Consider the following 9,635-nt stretch of genomic DNA (forward strand, 5'->3'; position numbering starts at 1 on the left):
ACTGGACTTCCTTGTATGCGTATAGATATTATCCTGTCACTGACAATATTGTACTTCAATGACTTTTTTAACTATGAAAGCAACTCCATTTTTCCTCAGAGGTACACGGTTCAAATCCACCAGATGCTCTGCCGGAGAAGGAGGGACAATTTCCTCCTGTACCAGTCAGATCTGATTTGATGGTATATGCACAGAAACTAATAATAAAATTAAAAAAAATTTTTTTTAAATCCCCTTCTAGGGATTCTATTTTTAATGTTCCAAGTACAAGATTGACTCTAGGTAGAAGATGTAGGTAAATATTAAGACATTTTCATTTAAAATGTAATATTTAGAAAATAAAGTAAAGGAAAAACCACTCAAAGGTCTCCAACACTAATTTTATTTCCAAAATAAAAAGCTTTATGACATGTGTATGATTTTTGTAAATTCCAGTGAATTGTATAGAAAAGAATATGATCTGCTTGCTTTGTGTCTTTCTAGAGAAGGACTAAACTAATTGTTACAGTTGAATTCCCTCTCATAATCCCTACTGTACATTTACAAAAGATTATAGGGTAGCTAGAAAAAGCTCAAAGCAATTTCTTCATCTACATAAAATACAATATTAAATTTCATTTTCACTGCCTGATCTGGACTGCCTGATATAAATACAACAGCAATAACAATGTGCTATCTTTGTTTAGAATGTAATCACATATGAAGTACTTTCATTTCCACTGTTTTATCTGACCCTTATACTGCCACTGATGACCAGCAGAAGTTTCCTGGACCTGGGCATAAGCAGGTTACCTTGGTTTCCTGGCACCTCTTTAACAGAAATACCATGAGTAGGTAAGTAAGTGTCTTTAAAAAACCAGAAATATACTTCTTTACATTTCTGGAGGCTGAAAATCCAAATCAGTGTCTCAAACAAGTTGAATCATTTTGTGAGCCTCTCTGCTATATCCTGGAGTCTACCAGTGATCCTTTCTTGTAGATGGATCCCCACATGGCCTCTTTTTTCCCTGTTTGTTTCTGTATATCTGGGGGGGGGGGAGAGAGATAGAAAGAAAGAGAGAACACACCCAGAAGTAATTAAGTTTTAAAAACTGAATTTAAAACCTGCTCTGTTAGAAAATCGTATTTCCACAGGTAGGTACATGGACCAGAATATCAACACATATTTTTAGGGATGCTCCACAATAAGGGTTTGGGTTCTGGGGTCAGCAGGGAATCTGGCTTAGCATCTTCTCACTATCAAGCACCAGAAGCATAGCTTTGTGTCCATGTAAACGAGCATGCTTGAATTTAGAGTCACAGATGTACCAGAAATCTCTACAACGTTAAACCTAATGAGAGGCATTACGGCGTGGGACTGATGAAATGTATCATATTTGATTAACAGGATCCCACTAGAAAATTGGAAATATTTCTAAGTGTTAAAATAGAGGGATTTTAATTCAGGGAATTGATTTGCACAGGAGATGGAAAGAACTGAGTTTGTTCAATGAAGAATCCAGAAGACTCTAATTTCTGGAAGCCTTTTCCATCACTTGGCTGAAAGAAAACAGGGAGAAGAGGTGTAAGCAGAGCCAGGAGCTGGGACAGAGGAGTTAAGCTGCAATCAAGGTTGTTGCATTGTGTACTACGGAGTAGGAACCAACAAATAACTGACCCTCTGGTGGGTTTTCAGAGGCAGTTAATCACATGGAAGGAGATTGTCCATATTTCTCTTGCAGAGCAGCTAGTGGCCTCGAACTACATGCCCTTAGGACTGCAGCACAACTTCTTGCCACTAGGCCACCAGAGACCTCTCCAAAAGACTAGAGCCAGAAAGGAGACACAGCCATTACCAGATAAGTCACTAAAGGAGAGAAAATGAAACTCAAATGTATTGCTATATTGTTTTATTCAGCAGTATGGAGCTGGAATCCAGTTTGTAAGTTGTGTCCAGCAGCCAGATTCTATAGAGGTTTGTTTGCTGGTTATGGTGAAGATTAGGGTGGATAATGGGTGTGAGACAATATGATTTGGCCTCCTATTTAAGAACACATTTGGGCTCTCAGGCCTTGGCGCATGGGCCTGGTTTTAATTGCTTTTGGTCAAACATTCATCTCAGTGGTATAGCACTAGTCTGTCGATTTGCTGTACAGAGGTAACTCATGGATGCTGTGATGCTAAACACTGTGACACTGATGTGTCAAATGTGATAATGGTTACCCATGGTGGATAGTGTTTGGTGGAGCTCCCCAATTAAAACAAGCTTGGAACCAGGAGTGGCATCCACCTCCAAAACAACTTGCCTCTGGAAACTCTATGAACTTGAAGAAATGATGAAAATTACGCAAATGTTCAGGTCTTTCATTCATAGGGTTGCTATGTGCTGTCTACTGCTCAATGGCACTTAATAACAAGAACAACAATATAAAATGCTGAGAACTAGTAAATCTATAGGAACATAAAATAGATTAGTGGTTTTCTTATGACTATAAACAAATGCGAGATTTCTTTTAGGGGTGATAGTAAATGTTAAAAGTAAACTAGATAGCAATGTCTAACACTAGATTGCTATGATGGTTGAAAAACCCTATGTTTACTAAAAACCACTCAATTGTCCATACAGACAATTTTGGTTTGTAGCAGCCCTTTAGGACAATGCAGAACTGCCACATCAGGTTCCCACACTGAAAATCTCAATGAGAACAAAGTGCCTCACCTTTCTTCCACAGAGCAGCTATGGGTTCCAAGTACCAACTTCTCCACTAGCAGCCCAACATTTAACCCACTATGTGATCACAGCTTCCCAGGGAGAGAATTTCAGAAAGAAATACTCTGACTTCTTCATTCTTCCTGCTCTCCCACCAGCCATTCCATTGGTGAAACACAGCTGGGAGACCACTGACAAGGGATATGTACACAGTTTGTAGAGGTCAGTTCCTTTGCCCAAGACACAGAACAGATAAGCATTGAAGAATGGATCAAAAGCAAAGGTCTAACATAATTAATAAACTTGTGTGTCAAATATAAACTGGACCCAAAACAAATTAAATCTGTAAATGATGTGGCATTATTGTATATACTGTTGTTGTGTACTATCAAGTCCAAAGCAACTCATAGCTGACCTACCGGTGGATTTACAGAGACAGTAAATCACAAGGGAAGAGATTGCCCATCTATTGCCCATCCTTCTTCTGCAGAACAGCTGATGGATTTGAACTCCATACCTTTGAGATTACAGTGCAGGTTCTTACTACTAGTACACCAAAGCTTTAAATTGTATATATTACAATTTCTAATGTATAAATGAGGAAGTTAAGATTCTGATGACTTAATTAGCTCACAGTCCCTCAGGTATTAAGTGCTGGCACTAGGTCTAATAATTTTGCCACTGGGATTGATTCCTTCTCTGTGAGCATGCTGGAAAAGTGCTAGGATGATGTAAGATTTTAAAAACAATGTCATTTACTCCTAGAATTGAAAGAATCCAATAGCTTCCAAATTGTTTACGTCTAAAGTTTGAGGTCCACAAAATATTCCAGAGACAGTCAACTGAACCCCAATTTTATGCTTCCCCAATTTAGTGGCAATTGAAACTGATACGCAGCAAAATGCTACAAACTGTTTTATTCTAAGAAAGTGAGTATGCTAAAGAAGTAAATACAGTTGTTCTAGTCAATCTTTCTCAAATGAAGTAACTAAGGCTCTGAAACTGTAGGGTTAAAAGCCAACTTAAACTCGGATTTATGGCCAAATCCTAACTTGTCACTAAAGGCTCCTCCCAGTAGATCACACAGCCTGGGTTATGAGCACCTGAGAGAGGTCACAGGGCAGTAAGAGAAATAGGGAGAAGAAACAGAAAAAGACCGAGAATGGCAATTAAAGAAGAAAATTGAGAAACAAATACTTAAAGGCTTTCACACCATTGTGTTTTTGTACCTGAGGCATCACCAAAGACAATCATCTTTAAAATCTTGTTGATTCATTAAAGGACTAGAAGAAATTGTGGCTAATGGCCAAAAAGTAGAAATAATAAAAATATCCATTAATAAATATGCCTCTGGAAACTCTATGAACGTTGATAAATGATGATAATTTTATAAAGGCATCAGGCCTTTTGTTCATAGAGTTGCTATTAGTTGTTCTTGACTTGTTGGCAATCAGCAACAACAATATTAATAAATGAACAGATAAACATACAATGGGGATGTTAAACAGCAATAAAAGAACATCCATACCTACTACGTGGATTCCCACTCACCCTTGGTACCAGCAGTCAGGAGATCAGGAGACATATTGCACTATGAGAATCTGCAGTCAGGGAACTCTCCAAATTACTGAGAAGCAATGTCAATCTGAAGAATAAGGTACACCTGCTTCAGGCCATGGTCTTTTTAATTACTTGCTATGCTTCTAAAAGCTGGACAACGAGTAAGGATGACAGAAGAGAATTGATGCCTTTGAGCTGTGGTGTTGGGAGAAGAGTACTGAATATTCCGTGGACTGCCAAAAGAACGAACAGATATGTCTTGGGAAAAAGTGCAGCCAGAGTGCTCCTTGGAGGCAAAGATGGTGAAGATTCTTCTCACGTACTTTGGGAATGTTGCTAGTAGAAGTTATTCCTTTGAAAGGATATCATGCTTGGGAAGGTGGAGGGTCAGCAAAAGAGAGGAAAACCCTCCCCAACCAGATGGATGGACACAGCAACTGCAGCAATAGACTCAAGTGTGTCAGAGATGATGAGGATGGAGTAGGATAGGAAGGACAGGGTTCAGATCTGTTGTTCACAGGGTGGCTATGAGTCATTGTCAACTGAACAACACCTAACAACAACATAATTACTATACCACGGACACACCTCGAAAGCACGAAGCTAAAGGAAATGAGTCAGATACCAAAGCCCACATATCATTTGACTGCATTTACATGGAATGTTGAGAACTTGCAAGTCTATAGGGACATAAAATGGATTGCTGGTTTCCTTAGAGACACTGAACATGCGAGAAGTTCTTTGGAGGGTGATGGAGAATGCTCTAAAACAAGATTGCTGTGATGGTTCCATAATCCTCTGTTTACTAAAAACCATCCAATAGTGCATTTAAAATGAGTGACTTTTACAGTGTGTGACTCTAAGAATGGAAACCCCAGAACACTTGATTGTGCTTACGAGGAACTTATACTTGGACCAAGAGGCAGTTGTCAGAACAGAGCAAGGAAACACTGCAAAATTGGAAGGGTGTGTCAAGGATGTGTCCTATCTCCATATCTTTTCAATCTATACACGGAACAGATTATCCGGAAGGCTGGGCTCTTTGAGAAGAAGTGTGACATAAGGATTGGAGGTAGACTCATCAACAATCTGCGTTATTCAGATGACACAACCCTGCTTGCTGAAACTGACCAGGACCTGAAGTGCTTGCTGCAGAAGGTCAAGGACTGCAGCCTTCAATATGGATTGATGTTTAACATCAAGAAAACAAAGATTCTTACCACTGGACCGATTGGCAGTATCATAATGAATGATGAAAAGATTAAGATTGTTGACAGCTTCGGTTTGCTTGGCTCTACAATCAACATTCTTGGTACCAGCAGCCAGGAAATTAAAAGAGTAATTGCATTGGGAAAGTCAGCTGTCAGAGATCTCTCTAAGGTACTGAGGATCAACGATATCAGTCTGGAGACTAAGGTGTGCCTGATATAGGCCATGGCTTTGCAAGTGCTTGCTATGCATCAGAGAACTGGACAATGACTAGGGATGATAGAAGAATTGATGCCTTTGAGCTGTGGTGTTGGAGAAGAGTGTTGAACATACCATGGACTACTAGGAGAACAAACAAGTTCATCCTGGAGAGGGTAAAGCCAGGCTGCTCCTTGGCAGCAAGGATTCTGAAGCTCAGTCTGACATACTTTGGGCACATTGCAAGGCAGAATCAGTCCTTGGAGAGGGACGTTATGCTTGGGAGGGTGAAGGGACAGTGCAGGAGAGGAAGACCCTCAATAAGATGGATTGATTCCGTCACTGGGGTAATGGGGATAGGAGTGTCAGAGACAATAAGAATGGCAAGGGATGGGTGAAGCAGGGTTTAGGGCTGTTGTACATAGGGTCGCTATGAGTCACAAGTGACTCAACAGCACACAACAACAACAATAATACTATACCTCAATAAAACTGATTTTGTAAAAAGAAAAATCAAGGGCTGGCTCTAGTGTATGGATTTAAAGGCATAAAGACAACCCCAAAAAAACCTCAACTAATCAATCCTTCAATGGCTGCTCAGGTCAATGAGGCCTAACTCTCCTGTCGCCTAGCCTTTCCTAGGTTGGAACATTCTGCTTTTTTTCTTTTTCCCTTTTTGTGTACCATCAAATCGGATCTGACTGGCACGAGAGGAGATTGCCCCTCCTCCTTCAGCAGAGTATCCGGCAGATTTGAACCGCACGCCTTCAGGATTGCAGCACAGCTTTTTGCCTCTAGGCCACCAGAGCTCCCTGATATTCTGTTTTTTAATCCCATAATAAGTCTTTCCTACAACACAATCCTGCCCTGAGATTTCCTAGCACTTGTTTGTTGTTATTATGTGCCATTGAGTCGCTGGTGACTCATAGCGACCAATGTACAACAGCCCTAAACCCTGCTCTATCCTGTGCCAATCGCACTGTCTCTGACACACCCATCCCAATCACCTCAGTCACTGAATCAATCCATCTCACAGAGGGTCTTCCCCTCCTGCGCTCTCCCTCCACCCTCCCAAGCACGATATCCCTCTCCAAGGACCTATCCCTCCTTGCAACATGTCCAAAGTATGTCAGACGAAGCCCCAGAATCCTTGCCTCCAAGGAGCAGCCTGGTTTGAATTGTGTTATTGGGGGAAAATACTGAATACACCATAAACTACCAAAAGAACAAACAAATCTGTCTTGGGAGAAATGCAACCACAGTGCTCTTTAGAAATGAGGATAAAAATCTGTCTTATACACTTTGGGCATAAGGGGACAACCCTTAGAGAAAGACACCATGCTTGATAGGGCAGAGGGTCAAAACCAAGGAAGGCTCTCAATAGTGTAAATTGACTGCAACAAGGAGTCTTAAGCACAGCAAACGGTGTGAGGATCAATCAGAATGCTATTCTCTTGTATTCACTGGTTCTATGAGTCAGAGTCAACTTGATGCCACCTAACAGCAACAGCGCCTCAAATCAGAGATGAATCTGGTGTCTTAGTTTAAAGAGTTGTGCTCCCAGCCCAAAGGCATAAGGTTCAAATTCTCCAGTTGCTCCACAGGAGAAAGATGAAGTCTCCTCCTGTGTGATTTACTTCCTCTGAAAACCCACTGGAGGATCAGCTATAGGCCAGTTCTAACTCGATGGTACACAACAACCACCAACAGTAGCATAATAAACACCTCACACAACACCACTTACCTCCTCTTGTCAGTTGCTGTCTGTTGTTAGTTATTGTAAAGTCAATTTTGATTCATGCCAGCGTGACGTGTAGACTGTTCTTCTAATATTTCCTTTTGGAACCAGTCACCAGGCCTGTTTCCAGAGCTCCTATGAGTCAGTTTGACCAACCTTCTGGCTAACAGTCAACTGTTTAATTGTTTGCACTACCAAAGTACGCCTAACAATCTACTTGTTCTGTGCTGTTGAGTTGCTTTTTTCACTCATAGCAATCCTGTGTGACAGAGTAGAACTGTCCTCTAGGGTTGGTTTTTGGTTTGGTTTGGGGCTTTTTTTTAGGGTTTTCAAAGCTGTAATTTTAAAGGAGCAGATTGCCAGCTCTTTTCTTCCATGGAGTGACTGTTGTGGTAGTGGTTAGGTGCCATTGACTCAAGTACTACTCAAAGATACTATGAACAGTTGTCCTGAACCTTGCTCTATGCTGTCCTCATCATCTCTGACACCCCAGGGTACACTGCTGAAGTCACCACGCCAATCTATTTCATTGAGGGTCTTCTCTTCCTTCACTGACCCTCCATCTTTCCAAGCAGGATGCCCCTTTCCAAGCAAGAGCCTCGGAAAGTATGAAAGACAAAGCTTCCAGGAACACTCCAGCTGCACTTTTTCCAAAACATATTGCTCTTTTAGCAGTCCATGGGATACTCAGTTCTCTTCTCCAACACCACAGCTCAAAGGCATCAATTCTTCTGTTTGAATCTCCAACCGTTCTTCCAGTAACTGATCACTTAACCATGTGAGTCACTCAAGCGAGGACTGTAACCCTGCTCTCTGTTTTCTCATGGAGCATAGACTTGGCTTCCAGTGCATTCTTAGGAACTATTTGTTCTTGGGGTTGGGGGGAGGAAAGTTGAGAAACCTTTTAAAAAATTCAAATGCTAAAAAAAAATGCAAACACTGATTCACTGGGCACAAATTAATTCAACAACCATGTGTTGGGTACATGGCAGGCACATCCCAAACATTATTTAGTGGTTCAAAACCAAAATCAAATCTAGTGCCTCAGAATTGATTGTCACTCATAGTGAGCCTCCCTCAGGTTTCCAAGACTGTAAATCTTAAACAGGACACTTTCAACTTTTCATTTAACATCCCAACACTTAACATGTCACCAATAACCTTACTGAGTGAGTGTTTTAATTCCATTGTTTCGTTGAAGAATGGAAGCTCAGAAATATTAAGAAACTGGTTCAAGAAGTGGCGAGCATTGTGGGTAACTTGGTGTTTACTTCCTGAGAGTGAGAAGCAGCTTGGGGGAGTTCTGGCTGTTTGTCCTGCATGCCGGAGAAGATGGCCTTGGAGACGGTGCCAAAGGACCTGCGGCATCTGCGAGCTTGTTTGCTGTGTTCACTAGTTAAGACTATAGATCAGTTTGAATATGATGGCTGCGACAATTGTGATACATACTTGCAGATGCAGGGTAACCGAGAGATGGTATATGATTGCACCAGCTCGTCCTTTGACGGAATCATCGCAATGATGAGTCCAGAGGACAGCTGGGTCTTTAAGTGGCAGCGAGTCAGTAATTTTAAGCCAGGAGTGTATGCAGTGTCAGTTACTGGTTGCCTGCCTCAAGGAATCATGCGGGAGCTGAAGAGTTGAGGTGTAGCCTACAAATCCAGAGACACAGCCATAAAGACCTAAGAAGATGCAGGATTGCTGGCATCTTTGCATCCCACATCCTGCCTCTGCCTTTTTCCTCTTGTGGAACCAAATGAGCAGAACTTCAAATCCTCCCAAGCCTCCAGCTTATGAGACACACAGAGTATAGAAAGAGCAGCACCATGTGTCCCTAGACCATTATACTTTTTTTGGGCAGGGGGAAGGGTGTGGGGGTCTAGGTTGTTAGGTTGACAGAGTGACTGGAAGAGGAAATGCTGCTGGTTTTCCTACCCATAGTCCAGGGCTCCTCCTTTGCCTGTGGGCTGGACCTTTTTTTGCCAAATACCAATAAACATCAGCACCTGAGAAGTTCTTAAGCCCATGACACATGCCTTGCTTCCCTCTTCTTTTCTCTTGACTGAAGCCAGTGTTGATGCTTGCCCTGTCCACTGTCTTGGACAGTAGTAGATGGTTTCTGCTCTTGTTGCTGGTCTCTGAGTCCCTGGGGTTGTAGTCTCTAGTGTCCATCATAGGATTGAATTGGAAGCTTGCTGCCCGAGTTAGCTAACCTCATCAGTCCTGGGGTCTAGTTGTTGT

General features: G+C 41.7%; 1 pseudogene; it reads left to right on the forward strand.

Annotated features, from left to right (window-relative positions):
- The first annotated feature begins 8,726 nt into the window (after positions 1 to 8,726).
- Positions 8,727 to 9,080, forward strand: LOC102853695 (annotated as a pseudogene).
- Positions 9,081 to 9,635: the final 555 nt, after the last annotated feature.

This window comes from Elephantulus edwardii, unplaced genomic scaffold (assembly GCF_000299155.1).
Source record: "Elephantulus edwardii isolate Elephantulus edwardi_28Jun2011 unplaced genomic scaffold, EleEdw1.0 scaffold00263, whole genome shotgun sequence".
Lineage (NCBI taxonomy): Eukaryota > Metazoa > Chordata > Mammalia > Macroscelidea > Macroscelididae > Elephantulus > Elephantulus edwardii.